This window comes from Anas platyrhynchos, chromosome 1 (assembly GCF_047663525.1).
Source record: "Anas platyrhynchos isolate ZD024472 breed Pekin duck chromosome 1, IASCAAS_PekinDuck_T2T, whole genome shotgun sequence".
NCBI classification, from domain to species: Eukaryota; Metazoa; Chordata; class Aves; order Anseriformes; family Anatidae; genus Anas; species Anas platyrhynchos.
The window spans coordinates 8677927-8693250 of NC_092587.1; the positions used below are offsets into that span (position 1 = coordinate 8677927).

Sequence of the window (15324 nt, forward strand, 5' to 3'; positions counted from 1 at the left end):
TGGGGAGCTTGGGGGAGATCTATAATTACTAAAATAGGGAAGTGCGCCAAAGACGATTTACAAGTATGGGGAAGAATGCATCTTTTGTGATGTTCAGGACTTTATCAGGTTTATTTTGGAGGTTTTCCAAGATTAATAGCAGAAAACAGCCAAAATTTTTAAAGTGAAGCAATCAAACCAAATTTCAGCTGCAGGAATAGCTGCAATAGCCCAAGGGTTTGCAGTTGCTTCCGCTCTTGACACAGCGCTGATTGTTCATGCCGCAACAGGTAGGATCACATTAAGCAAATCAATTTATCTCAGTGATGTAGACAGCTTTTGAGGTGTATAAGGGCAATACTTAATAGAAATGGGTATTAATAATATTCCTACTTGTATTTGAAACCCTTGTTTCTAAGCTCATCCACTCTCAGAGCCTCGCTAGACTACAATATGTCCAAATAGCATGAGTTAAAACTCCCCTGGACAAAAATGGTCAAGTATGTTAGGGAACAAAGATATATCACAGGAATGATGTATTACAATCCTCACGCAGCTTTGAGTCATGAACGTAGAGTGATTTGCTGTTGCATAGTTGTAGATTATTATTCCTTGCAGTGGATTTGATGGGATTTTGATGGATTTGGGGAGGTATAAATGCCTTTGATAAGTCCATGTCACTAAGGATATTGTGACAGTAGAGCTTATAGCACCAGTTCTCAGATGCTTTGTGAGAGAAATTGATTCCAGTGTTGCTCTCCATGTTGCTCTCCACTTTCAGTGTAAACGTGCTTCAGTGCAAGTACATTTCTACTGGGCTCCAGTACATTTCAAACTGACTCCAGTTTGGCTCAGAGCTCCATGTCTGTTTGGCAACCCCAGCTGAGGGCTCCGAGAAGCAAGCTGGGAGTATCTAAACTAAGATGGTCATATAGATTCTTCATTTAATCAGCAGAGAGGCAGATATTTCAGATTCCTGTCCAAGAATTCTGAAGTGGCTGAGAAGAATCAGCTCCTGAAGTGCCCCTAATGATTAGTCTTTAAATGCCAACTAGATGAACTTACACTTATTTTTTTTTTTGAAGACTAAATTTAGGATGGACAAATCACAGTATTTCTTTAAATCATTTTAACTGTTTTTTCAGGCGTTCAAAGATATTGAGATATTAATGGCAGCAAGAACTTGGAAAGTGGTATCTCTGAAAGCAAACACTAGTCAAAAGGATTGAAGCTCATTTAGGTTCCAGTGTTTAGAAGCAGTGAACTGGGGTGAATCTCTTAATTGTCAGTGCAGAAGCCTGTCTCAGTACCAGAGGGTTTAGACACATAACCTCTGCACTGTGTTTTTGTTGCCTTTTTTTTTTTTTCCCCTTCACCATTGGAGAAACATGCTGTTGCAAACTTGGATGACAGGTTGCATTTCTGGTTTCTGCCACTGAACTTAGAATGTGCTTCTAAGGTGTTGGATGCTGGAACTGTTGTTCACCAACAGCGCTGCAGGAGTGTATGGTATTTAACGAGGAAAACCAAATAGGATTTGATTTTGGAATCATCATTGACATGACTGTTGAGCATCTGCATAGCTCTTTGTTGTGGAAGGAGCATAACAGCTTTCTGGGTGCTTTCATGTCACATCACAAATGACATTAATAAGTAAATCAAAGAGACTGAATCATTTACCTTAACTTCAAAGAGTCAGATAGAGCCTATTAAATCCAGAACTGTGTCTACAATGTACAATGCACAATGTACAGATACAGAAAACAAAGAGAAACTTTCTTATTTACCTACTTTCTGTCGAACCTGTGCTAGTCTTTTATGGTTAAGCTGGATCCGTGGTAGCAATTTTTCTGCTGTCTTGTTGGAATAGGAAGAGGGAGACTTCTTTGTGGCATCCCGTCATTTATTTCTGTTAGGTTTCTGGAGGTCCAGCCGCCTCAGAGGTGAAAGCACTGAGAACTGTGCAAATCAAGCTCCGAGCTTTTTCTGTAAAATCAAACAAACATGTGGCTCCTGATTTCAGAATGTCTTACTAAACAAATTCCTTTGGTTCTGCAGAAGAATTTATAAATGGATGTAGGAGGACATAGCATCCTTGGTTTCCACAGATACAAACAAACTCATAGAAAGAAAAGAAAAAAGTCTCTTTCATTGGTATCAGGAAGAGTTAGGCAAATAACTTGAGCAGCAAGAGAAGAGGTAAGTAGTTGTACAATCTTCATTCATATCATTTACACTCATGTCTTGGGAAAAGAATTCCCAGTATGAGACTGGGCTCAAAATTAAAAGAGAAACATCCCCAAGGCTTTTGGAATAGGACAAAGAAAAGAAGCTGCAGAAGCTCCATTCTCATGAATTGTTAAAACATAACAAGCAGCTGGATGGCAGAATGGATGTTTTTTGCCATAAAACATTCCCTGAAACTCTTTCTTCTAAGATCTATGTTGATTACTTATTTGTTTCAGTTTTTGTTTCACATGAATTTATTTGACTAAAAATAAAAATAAAAATTAGGCATCTCATCTTCTGAATATGTCAAGAAGATACTAGCAATAATTTTGCTAGTTTCTTAAGTGTGATCAGTTATTAATCTCTTCTTGTGAGCATGTGGTGGAAGAGAACAAGGGATTTATCACTCATTCTTGTTTGTATCCCTAACAGCTGAAAAATTTAATAACTGCTTCATCTGTCACAGAACCACAGAATGTTTGAGGTTGGAAGGCACCTCTGAAGGCTGTCTGGTCCAACCCCCTACTCAAGCAGAGCCACTGACAGCAGGTTGCCTGAAATCATGTCCTGTTGGTTTTTGAATCTCTTCAGGGAGGGATATGCCACAGCCTCTTGGTCTGGTCATTGTAAGCTTTCCATCCTCAGTTCTGCAGATCCATTTCCAGGAAGTACAGCAGCACTGCTCTTAAGGTGCCTAAAATAAACCAGCCAATGTCGATTGTACCACAGAGTGTCTCCATGAACAGGTTCTTTGGCAGAAGGGAAGACATGGTGGCATGGTATAAGGACCATGATAAGTACTGTAGGCCAGAAGTGCCCCCGTCACAGTGCTGTCCTCATGGGTTTTATCTCATTTTTCTAATTTTTGACGTCCATATAACATGGAAGGTGAACTAAGGACATCTGTGTAGAAGTCAGTGGACATTTGCTCTAAAAGCAGGCCCCTGGACAGGAACTAGTGGGAGGATACTTGTATGCATTGTAGTGAGTATCAGCTATTTACTTTTCCAAGCTTCTCAAAGCTTTTCTGAAAACAGAGGGTTTTAGTGGCTATAAAAAGCAGCTGATGTTTTAGGCTAACACTGCCTTTTTTTAAAACAGAGTTAAATTTCAAAGACTTCACCTGTAATTTAGCTGTCTACTCCCTCACAAAACCTAGAACTCATTTCCCTTTTTTAATTTCTATGTGATGGTCATGTTCACCTGATTCTGGCACATGTTCACACTGAGGAATATTTTGTGCTGTTTTTACCACATCTCATTTTCTTCCACAGAAATTACAGAATGAAAGACAGTATTTTTTAAGTGCCAAAACTCAACGGGAGCCTTTGCTGGCGCTGTCACTCACTGGCTATCTTTTCTGATGGCTTTAGTGGCTTGTTTCCCTTGTGGGTGCAGGGACTCTCAGGGAGACTGCAAGAGACACAGATGTGTTACATCTGTATTTGCAAGTTAAACACGGCCAAAAGATGATGTTTGCCTGCAATAGCCTGTGATGTTTGTTAACGTGCTCAGTTTCGCTCTTGCCAATTAGCAGTTTTTCAAACTGCTTTAGCATAATCTGGGGGGATATGGAGGGCTCCCAGGAGGCAACGTGGATGAGACCACTCTGTCCTGAAGGGAAAAAGAGTTTAGTTGTATGGACAGAAGCTGTGCCAGGCTGCACTGTCTCAGGACCGGCAAATGGTGTCTGTCACATTTTATTTATTGATACAGACAGCCCTGGGGTCTGGAAGCTCGTCAGAGCTGCACTGGGTGACTGTACAGCTGTTGTAGTTGCATGTGCTTTTCCTCCACTCACCTTTTGCTTGTTTTGTCTTTGTAGATGTAAGCCCACCAGGGAAGGCATTAATACTTGCTCTTTATTTGTGGAGTTTGTAGTACCATGTGGCCCTGACTGCCATAGATTTCAGTGCAAATAAAGGCAGTTGAATCTGGTCTTGCCTGTTTTCTTTCAGCTTTCTGTGTTTTCCTTGACTTTAACTGTACAGTTAAGGAAGGAACAAAGGTACTTACTTAAGAACTGTAAAGCCTGCCTCATTTCAGTCCTGGCTATTTAATTTTGTAGGCTTATGTCAGACCTTTAAGGTTAAAAATGTTTCTTTTCTTGTCTTGTCTTGGCATGAACAGTAAATGGAATGTTTCAAAGGAAAAAAAATAAAAAAATAAAAAAGAGTCCATACAACACAAGTCAGAATGATGCAGCCTTGCCTGTTTTTCTTGATCTGAAACACTTTGCTAGCTGGAGCTCAGTATGGCCTGGCTGTCTCAGTTTCAATCCCATTTTTGGATGGAATTTTGCACACCAAATAGGTTCAGAAGCAACCATTTTCTTCATGAACGGGCAAATGTTTGTCCATGTTCTTTGCAGCGTAACATTTTCTTGGTAAACATTATTCCTCCATCACTGCTCCCAAAACTGCAGAATAAATCATTTTTTGTGAATAGAGGAGAAAACTTTTAGACATTACTGAGAAGCAGAGAATAAACTCTCCATGATGCAGACTTGAACTCTGCATAAGAGGCCTTACTCAGCAAGGTCAGGACTGTGATGAAGTATAAGTTTGGAAGGGAAATCTGCTCAGGAGATAGCATAACCCACTGAGTGATAAGTGCTGACAGACTGGCACCCTGATGTTTGAAGTGCTTTCCCTTGTGGCAGAAATATGTCTCTGATCCTGTTGTGTTATGGCCAGACTCAGTCTGTTTTGAAAACCTATCCTTTCTTCACATTGAGACTCAGAAAGATTCAGGCTGAATGTACTTAACAGAACCCTGAATTTTGGGCTGCAGTTAAAGAAGATGAGTTTTAAAGATTCAATATGGCCTTCTCAAAAGGCATTTGTAAAAATAATCATAAACATATGTTAACCCATTTCCATTATTATTATTATATTTTCACAGTAATGTTTTTCTAATACTCCATTAAGTTATTGTGCTTAGTGCACTAGTTCATAGTGGATGAAAGCATTAAGTTATAGTTTCAAAGGAATGATAAAACAATAACACCTGTGAAGTTCAGATGTCTTCTATTCCTTAACAAATTGGGGGCATTATTCAATCTGTCCAGGGAGGCTCTCACACTGTTCCTGTTCTCTGTCTCTTTCCTGTGGGTTTAGGTTGTGCATAGTCCTAGTATGGCCACACAGGGAGAGCAACTGAAATATATGAGTGAGACCCAGAATGGGAGAGTGAAGATTAAGTGAAATGTCCTGGGACCTTCTAGGAGAAAACTGCTCTACTCTTTGACCAAAACTCAGTGACAGAATTATAATCAGAAGCTAGCCATGGGTGGTTTGAGTAATCTGGGGTCTTAAGTATCAGTAATGATATGATTTCAGTTGCTTGAATCACTTTGCTTCAATTACAGCTGCAAATTTATATATATTTACACAAATATAAAAACAAACAAACAAACAAAGCAAACAAACAAAAAAAAAAAACCCAACAGATTTTGTAAATAGAAATAAAAAAGCTTGGGAGAGAGAGAAAAAAAAAATAAATTTTTTTTTTCTTTTTATCCTTTAGCTTTTGGGGCAAGTTTCCCAACCCCTTTCCTTTATCTCCAGGAGAGCAATACTTTATCAGATTTTTCAGAAGATTTCCAGTACCCAACATGGCAATTCTAGCATTTTGTCTGGTTGTTCAACCACTGATCAGAACATCTGCTCTGGAAGATAAAAGGGGGCAGGTGTATAATGCTTAATTATATACAGGGCTAATCAGACCTCTTTTTAACTACTTGAATACAAAAGGTATACCTGCATAGATAATAGAGGAAAACAATGTTTTTCTTTCAATCAATAATAACAAAATACTAACAGACATTTAAATATGTCATTTTTCAGTGATTTGCACCACTCTCCCCTCCATTGGCAACAATGAGAAATGACTCAAAAGTCCTTTCATTGTCAGCATCCCAAAGGATAACTCTTTTCACTTTGATTCCTTCCCACTCCCTAATGTATATGCACTAGGCTTCATTTTTTAAATATGCAATCAGATATCATATGTACCTAAAGACCTCTGGGTCATTCATGCAGAGGGTGGACATTGAATGACAGATACACCAAGGAAGTAGAAATGTTGTCTTTTTATTTTTAAGAGTTCAGTAAAACATTGTCTTTACATTCCCTCTGCTTCACGGACTTGCCATGAGAGGCAGGATCATGTTGTTTGCCATGACATTCCAGCTGTTGCTCTGACATTTACAACTTTTCTGTTCTTGGCCATGCTCTTCTTGTTTAATTTATCATGGAATCTGTTTTGTTGAATATAACATTTTCTTTCATTTCCTCTCATTTGAGAATATTATAAGGACATGTACACCCAGCATGGCTAATATAATTTTCCTTTTTTATTAACGGAAGGATAAGAGCCTGTTAAGCCACCACTGGAGGGATTCATTCCTTTACCTCCTACAGCAGAGGACTGTGCTTAGACATGCCAGCAGTTTATGAGGTTTCAGCAAATGATACACTGAAGGGCATCATGTATGGAGTGCCTATATGTAAATTTGGAACTGGAGAAACAAAAATAATTGTTCTAGTTATGTTTCTGTTGGTTTTGGAAGTATTTATTTTGGGCTGCATATAGTCATACAGATAAACAAGTAACAGCATAGGCCCCATTTTTTTTTTTTTTTCCTCAAATATAGTATGTGGTATTTAACTAGAATCAGCAGAAGGACCTAAGGAACTCAGGCTGATGGTTCACATGATTAACTTCACGGTGGTTGCCATTTCTCTCTGTTGGTTTATGCATTTAGCTTTGAGTGACCAGGCTGCCAGCTTCTACTTCTTGGGCAGCTGCACTGAATGGAGGTGAGTCTGTTCATCTGAGATGTCATAAAATATTTTTTTTACACTAAATTTAGTAAAGATGAGCTCTACTTTCATTCAAATCATCTGAATGAAAGTGCTTCATATTTATTCTGTCAAATAATAATTCAAAACTGGAACTAAGATTATAAAGTTAATATTTGTGTACTAATGAATGAAAGTATCACTGATATAGCATCATGATGGTCATGATCCTTTTCTATCAAATTAGTGCAACTTAAAGTCAGTGTGAACATACCAAATTATTATTTACTGATTACTTTATGCATTACTCTGATACAGCTCTACAGTGGAGATTTTTTATAAATCTTTATTATAAATCTCAGCTACTTTCATTAAAAATGTGAAGGCATTCACTAAAGTACAATGAAGGTAGTTTCTGGGAAAAGAATGAAGAAGAGAAATGAGTATGAATCAGATAATCTCTGTGCACAACTGGAAGTTTTACTGAAGAATTGATCATCATGATTTAGGCAAAAGAAATCAATTTTCACATTAGCATGTTCAGACATTGTGTGCTCTCAAGAGGCTTGTGTACTTTAAAAGGTATTTTCTGGACAATATTATTACCTCTATATTTTTATGGGCAATAGTACTACCTCTGTTAATAACAAATAATCATATATAATAATTTTATATATTGGATCTAAGTGGAAATCTATGTTTGTAGAAAAGTAGATTAACATTCATCTTCAATACCATGCTTGAATTTAGAAAGGTGAAAGATTTCTCTAAATGTCTATTTCTCTCAATATTTCTCTAGAGTCACTACAAAACTTTCATCTTTACTTCTGTAATGCATTTCTTCAAAAGAATCAATTTACCAGATGGACTCCTCTCATGTTATGAGACAGCTTTATGCCTTTGTAGAGATGCAGTTCATCTTTGTGAAAACAGAATCAGACTGTCACTATGCGGTAGTTTAAAATAAGCTCCATGCTTTACCAATGTGGTGGGTAAGATCAAGACTTAGTTTATAGACCTACATGGGATTTTAGAAGGAATTCATAGGGATTCCTTTGGGACTTGACCTTGTTGACAGTGTTATTGGCATTACTCATTTTCTTCTTTGTTACTCAATGGAAATACAAAATGCAGCCTTATTAAATAGACTCAGGATTGTAGGAGGTCAAACTTCTTTCAACTGTATTTATTTATTAAATAAATACATTTTTCTGTTGGGGGAATTTGCTGTGGAATTTTCAGTTTTGATATTTACAGAATTGATGAAAAAAGTATTTGATGTATCATGTGTGATTAAGAAATATTTTAAACTGAGTATTCTGGAATAAACTTTCTCCTTTTTTTTTTTTTGTGAGGAAAGTGAAAAAAGGGGGGAGGGGTGCATTTATTCTGTTTATTCAGTAAGATGCTTCTGCTGTAACATTTGATACAACAATTATAGAAAGCCCTATAGGAAATGAATTAAAGTGAAAACTGCAGTGCAGACAAGGTGATATAGTTGTGCACTGTGACATTATTAACACTTGACATTTTCTCGTTGTTATACAGCACAAATTTAGTCCACAATATAATAAAAAATGGGCTGCTGATTAATAGGATGGCTTGTGTTTCTCTACACTTGTGAGTGCTTCTGAAGAACCATTGATCATGTTAAGAAGAATATTTTGCACCAATGTTTGTGCCTCTGTAGCTGATCACTTTTTACACTGTGAAAGAACCTTTGCTCTGAAGTGAGGAAAAAAAACCACAAAAAACAGATTATATTGGCTTAGTGTACTGAATGTCTGCCCAGTGATATGTCCAGGATCTATCTTGTTTTGCAGTGATAGTTTATAATTAAACTTCTTGTTCCCTTGGGGGCCCTTGTTTTGGCTTTATAAGAGTGAAAATGCAATGTGATAGATGTGGTGGTTTTTTTTGTTTGTTTGTTTTGTTTTGTTTTTTTTCACCTCAGACAAATGAAACAAATGTCCAGATTTGCCTAAATTACTGCCAGCATGTAATCTTTAAAAAAAAATAAAAAATTTAAAAAAGAGTTGTTTGTTTATTTGAAGGAATTCTGCCAATATTTTGAAGCAACATAAATGTAAGAACAAATGGTTATTTAATTATTTTAAAGCACTAGTATTGTATTTATTGGTCTATTGTTTGTGCTAAATTGAGCTGTTGTCATGACGTTAGCCTTCTTAAAACAACACAGAAATATGCAGTTAATATCCTGAGGATTTTGAAAACGTGGTTGTCTTTTCATATGTTGCCTTTCAAAAGTGGCTGGGTTGTAACAGTTGCATTAGACTGCCTTTTGTCTGGGCAGCTATTGTTCCTATAGTCAGTTCACAAAGGATAATCGGCTCAGCCTTCTCCCACTTCCAACTCTTGTAGACCCTATCTGACCTCTTTCCTTCCTCCCCCTCTCTGCTCCCTACAGGTTCTCTCCCAGAGATTCTCTGCAGCTTCCCAGCAGCAGCACTGGGCAAAGTCCAGCCCAGCAGGGCTGAACGGGGTTGTCAGATGGATAAATCAAGGTCCACAGTTTGGTTGATTGAGCTGAACATTTTTGTGAAGAAATGACAGCTCAATACCCCAGTAATGAATGTGTTCCCAACCTTGTCCATGGCTGATAGCATGTTAGCACTGAGGAGACTGCATTGCCTTTTGGTTCCCCTCAAAACATTCTGTTTTTATTTGAAATGCTTAATTTATTGAAATTAATGCATAAGGATTTTACAGGCAACATCCTGCCTGAAACCACATGTTGGAGAAGGCTGAAATAGAAGACACTTAGGGTTGGGGTTAGTCTGACACACAGGAAAGAAGGAAAAGAGTTGTTGCCAACTTTCAAAATTTTGTGTCTTCCAGCTTGGATATCAGACTGGGCCAGGTACCACTGAATGTATCCTTCAGTTCACTACTCGTACTCACCTAATTCTAAAAATTGTTAAAGAACAAGTTTTTGAAAATGACCAAGCTCCTTCATTTGTTATCTTGTTTCTCTGTCTGCCATTGGATGTACTGGGGTGTCATAACCAACTATCTTGCCACAGAAGCATTCTAAATTAAACATCAGCTTAGAATTAGGTGCTTAGTATGAGCCGAGATGTCCTGGTTGTCCTGTGACTGATAGTCTTGAGTTCGACAATCTGCCAGCTGTAGACATGCAAATTCTGGTTCAACTTTTGCTCTAAGGATCATGAAACATTTCTGTTTTGTGTAGGTGTGCCTCCATTTCTGAAGACAAATGGGAGGCAGGAATCTCTCCTTGGATGGTCACTGCAGGGTTTGGGACTTATCCCACGCCCCACATTCCTGCTTGACACAGCAATAATGTAAATGCAGTGGTGAGTTGGGGCAGCATTTGGAAGAACAGGCACAGGCCTCAGCTTGCTCAGGAAGCTTCATCCTTTCTTGCTGTCATTTGCACTCCAGTGCTCTACCACTGTTAAACCACACCAGCTGTCCCCAGGGTGAGACTCACCCTTTGTGGTGTTGTGTTGCCACCTTACAGCCAGCTTCACTGTATTTATTCCTGCCTTTGTTACCCCACTAAGGTTGTCTGTGAAAAGGGACAACATTTCTTCCCCAGCAGTTTGGGGAGATTTCTCTCTGTGCCTCCTGCCTCAGGAGTTAAGCAATTGCAGTTTCACTGGGTGTAGAACTCTGCATGACCAGTGTGAGGGATTTTTCAACCTCAGCATCCTGCTGCACTGCACCAGAGCCTGCCACCAATTAACACGGGAGAACAGTTCCAGACACATGCATTTGGTTCGGCAAATGCTGCTTGTTTGTTGGGTGATGATGTTTTTCTAAGTTTACACTTTATTTGTGGCATGAGTGACATTTCTGCAAGAGGTAGTGATGTGCCTCTAAGTCTTGTGCTTTTATTTTTTTAAAAAAACTTTTTTTTTCTCCTCTATTCTGATTTTGCAAATATGCATCAAACAGCAGGGTATGTTAGTTTAGCTTTGTATGAGCAAAAGTGCAGCAATAGCCAGGGACTTATACATTAAACTGAAGTCATATAGTCACTAGTTTTTTTGAAATAATATGTCTTTACCATAATTAAATAAATAATTTTGATTTTCTTAGTCCTTAGTGGGCAAGGATGGGATAAATCTCATTTTTAAATTTAATATTAGGTCATTAATAATCCAACACTAATCTGACACTGATAATCACTACATTGCAGTCATCATCATTAAATTACTCGTGGAACTTAAATACAGCTTTTAAAATATAGAAATATGAATATTTAAATAATTCCAGGATCACTATGTACAATATCACCTTGTCTACAAGACAATTTTATAATTGCTTTGATTCCCTTTGATCACAGAAAGATTGCAAACAGCTTTCAGGAGTTCATAACATTTCTTTGTCAATATTCCCACGACTAGGACTAAATTGCTTCCACTGAAGATGTTCAGTGGCCCAAATGACTGCACTTGAATTCTGATTTTTTTGGATCTCTCATCCAAACATCTAATTTTTTTTGTTGTTGTTTCTTTTTTTTTTTCTTTTGTCCTGTTTTCATATTGACAATGGGAGAATAGGTAAGCTTCAGAAAAAAATAAAAATAAAAGGACCATATATTTCATCATGTTACCCCAAAATAAGCTATTATGCATAATTAAAAGAATAAAACTATGTCTTTTTTCAGTGTCCCAAAAATAATACATTTTTTTTTAAACCCTTGCATCACAGTTTTGTACTCCTGTGGGAATGTAAGTGATATCAAGAGTAGCATTTTTTTGAGTGCAGCTGCAGTTATCGTTAAAAGAGATAAACATTTGAAGGAATTTTGATATTTCAGCCATGTTTTGATTTAAAAAGTCTCTTGTGAGAAATACACAACTATGCCAAGAAAATTATAGATGATTATTGATTGGTATTTCCTCATTTTTATTATTATTATTTAAAAAAAACTGTAAAACATATTCAGTTTTTAATGTTTAAGGGATAATATCATAATAAGCTGAAAATTCATATTCAGTTGCTGTGAATCACAATAATTCCCTATGGAACAAGATATCTAACATGCACACTTACATCTGAGTATGGACAAGTTACTTTTCTTTGATTGTTGTATCATTTATATCCTTAGTCTATTTTGGCTATAAGAGTATTCATTAAAGCTCACTGCAAAACTGCTTTTACATTGGCAGCCAGAAATTTGGATCAAATACATTGAAAGACATACATAAAATCTGAGATACTACACATTCACATATTGCAAAGGAATACAGCGTATACTCTCTGTCTGTTTAATTTTCCTTACTTAGTAATATGAAAGTATGGAAAAATAGGATTCTAAGAGGCTAGAAAGTTATTAAATACTTAGAAGAACTGCTTTAAGCTTTCATTGATTTCAATGAGAAGTGAAAAGAGTTACCACACTGGAAAAGGTGTTCAATAGCCTCAAAACAATGAAATCTGTGTCTTGCATACAAGATGAGAGATTAAAATGTAGCAGAAAGGGTGCTAATGTGATATTGAGAGGTTCCATATTCATTGTGAGTCCTGGTTTATCTGTTAGATTTGCTTTTTTATAACTTCAGCTGTGTTTTAGCCAAATACAAGTCTCAAAACTTCACTGACCGACACTTCAACAACAGGCAGAAGTATAAAAATTGAAGGAATTGAAGTTTTACCAAAATCCCTTATTTTGCCATTCTCCCAAAGAAAAATCTGGAGGCTCTCAGAAGGCATTTGCCAGCATTTGCTTTTAATCTATCTCTAGCTTTCTTTAGATTTTCTTTTAGACTATCCTTTCCTTCCTTCCTTCCTTCCTTCCTTCCTTCCTTCCTTCCTTCCTTCCTTCCTTCCTTCCTTCCTCTCTCTCTCTCTCTCTCTCTATTTCTCCCTCTCTGAATCATATTCAAGTAATTTATCATATTAATAAATCTGCCATCCATTCATCTAAGAAACAATACAGTTTAACTGTATTGTGTTGTTGTTATTGCTTTTTTTTTTTTTTTTTTTTTTTTTTTTTTTTTTTTTTACCTGAAGACAGAGTGGATTCAGACACTATACCTGCCAAACTTGGAGGGATTTTGGACATGGGTTCCAGTTTTCACCAGTTCTAGTGATTTGTGGATCTAGATTCAGACATTCTAACTTTGGACATGCTAGTATTTTCTTAAGCATTTAATATTTGGGAGTCAAAATGTCATATTGGCATGGAGAAAATATAGACATGCAGTGCAAAAGTTTGTGGAAGAATGTGGTTTCATTACAGTTGCTTAACAAGTTATTGCACATCGGATAAAGTAATAGTCTGTCCATGCACTTTAGCTTTCCCAGAGTGAGGTAAACATCCATGTGCTCCAGAGATTACTCATTAAATGAAGCATTATGCACTCAGTACTCAACAGTACTGAGAAGTCTCTGCTCTCCTTCCTTTATTTTCTACTTTAAAGAGAAATTCACTCTGCATAAGAGTAATTTTAATTATGTGGTTTGTTCTGTGTATATATTGGATATTTTTCAATTGCTCACGCAGACTATAGACAAATACATACATAAGTGTGCACACAATATTTTCCTTGCTATAATTAGGTATTTTTGGCACTTTGCAATAGCAGGTCCAAAGCCAAATTCTAGGTACCTTTGGAAAATCTTAAAAGTAGCTGTAATTGAAAAAGGAGGTGTGATATTTCTGTTTTAAAACTTAATGAGATTTTTTTTTTTCCCAGAAACTGTTATGTTTTCCATCACTGTTTCAATATAAAGTTTTGATGAAAAAGTCACAGAACTTTTGAATGTGTGCATTTTTTGAAACATCCCTGAAAACCACTACACAATGACAGGAATGTCATCGTATTATTACGATCCTCTGCAGTTAGCAACTTACTTGAAACTTGAAGTTTTTATAGAGATGATCAAAATAACTACAGAAATTTGAATTCTAGATAAGTAAAGATAACTCGCTTCATTCTTTAGCATAATTACAGTTTATGTTATTAAGCTTTAAATCTTTTTTTTCTTTTTTTTTTTTTTTGTCAAAGGAAGTTTTTTTTTTTTTTTTTTTTCATTGTAATATTTCTATGAGATATAACCCATTTGGATATTTACTACCTTTCATGGTTCACTAAGTAGGATATCACTAATGAAGCTGTATTCTGACAGGCCCTTAAATTAACGTCGGTATATATATGAAATACAAGCATGAAGTATATAAAGCACAATTGTTCTTTAGTGTTTATATTTGTCCACAGGTCTACTAGAATATAACACACTTAACTGAGGAATTCCTTTCATGAGCTGTAAATTTCAAGTTTTGACCTACTGACTTCATGATAAAGATAATTCTCCAGTGGGAATAAGATGGTCATCACATCTTAAAATAATGTCCAAGAGTCAAGGAAATGTCCTGGTTGGAGTAAACAAGTAGCTCATCCAGTCTGCCTTTCTGGCACCAAGAGTGGGTAAGACCAGATTTTTCAATGGAAAACATAAATCTTCACAATTTTAGTGTTTTCAACTGTATATTACTGTTTCCTACATTACCCACACTTTGAGACATAAAGATTAATAGATTTCTTAACTGTATTTCCATATACTCTGTTTATAGCATAAATCTTAAAATACATTTAAAAAAAAATCTATTGTATCAGTTTTGAGAACATAAGATTTTTGAGGTTTATTCTCAACTTGTGCAAAAACAACACCTCTCACCCCTTACATTTCCTTTACAATGAGATTAAAATTTCTGGATGTGGGAAAAATTATGTCAGTACGTTAAAATTTAATTTTGCTCAACATGAGAGCACCTTGTCAGGGAGAGAGGTGACCAAGCAATTGAGATGGTGGGTGCTGAGGGTACTGGGGCACTTTTTTCATCCTACTGCCTGAAGGTGTTCACCAAGAGCAATGCATGGAAGTCTTTCTGCTACTGTTGTTGAGCCACCGTGAAACACTGTGATTTTCCCCACCCATATATTTGCCAAGCTTGGTAAAAACTTTTATAGTCAAATGCACAAACCTTGTCCTGGGTTCCAAGCACACATTCAGTTGTGAACCCTTACATCTTCACTTGTGCAGTGACCATAGCAAGGTATTTTCATCTGGCAACAAACACTCAGAGCTGACCACCACTATCACCTTCTTAATTTTTGTTGATCAACTTTCTCTTTAATTTCCCAGACAATTACATCTATAATGAAGTATAGAATGCATAATGCCTCTAATGGCAACTTATCTGAAAGATCATGACTTTTAAATCAGAATCTTCCCATTTTTATTGTCCCAAATAGGAAGATATCTTTTTATATTATTATTATTATTAATAACAATAATTTTATTGATCTAATTT

The 15324-nt window shown here is 36.5% G+C and overlaps 1 protein-coding gene across 4 annotated transcripts in view; it reads left to right on the forward strand.

Annotated features, from left to right (window-relative positions):
• Positions 1–15324, forward strand: part of SEMA3D (semaphorin 3D) — a 142897-nt gene that overhangs the window by 15425 nt on the left and 112148 nt on the right. The window contains exon 1 of one of the 4 annotated variants that reach the window (XM_072026114.1): positions 14299–14437. The exons of the other annotated variants lie outside the window; for them this stretch is intronic. The gene's annotated coding sequence lies outside the window, so the exon portion shown is untranslated. Of the gene's footprint in view, positions 1–14298; positions 14438–15324 lie in introns of those variants that run through there. 4 annotated transcript variants of the gene reach the window in all.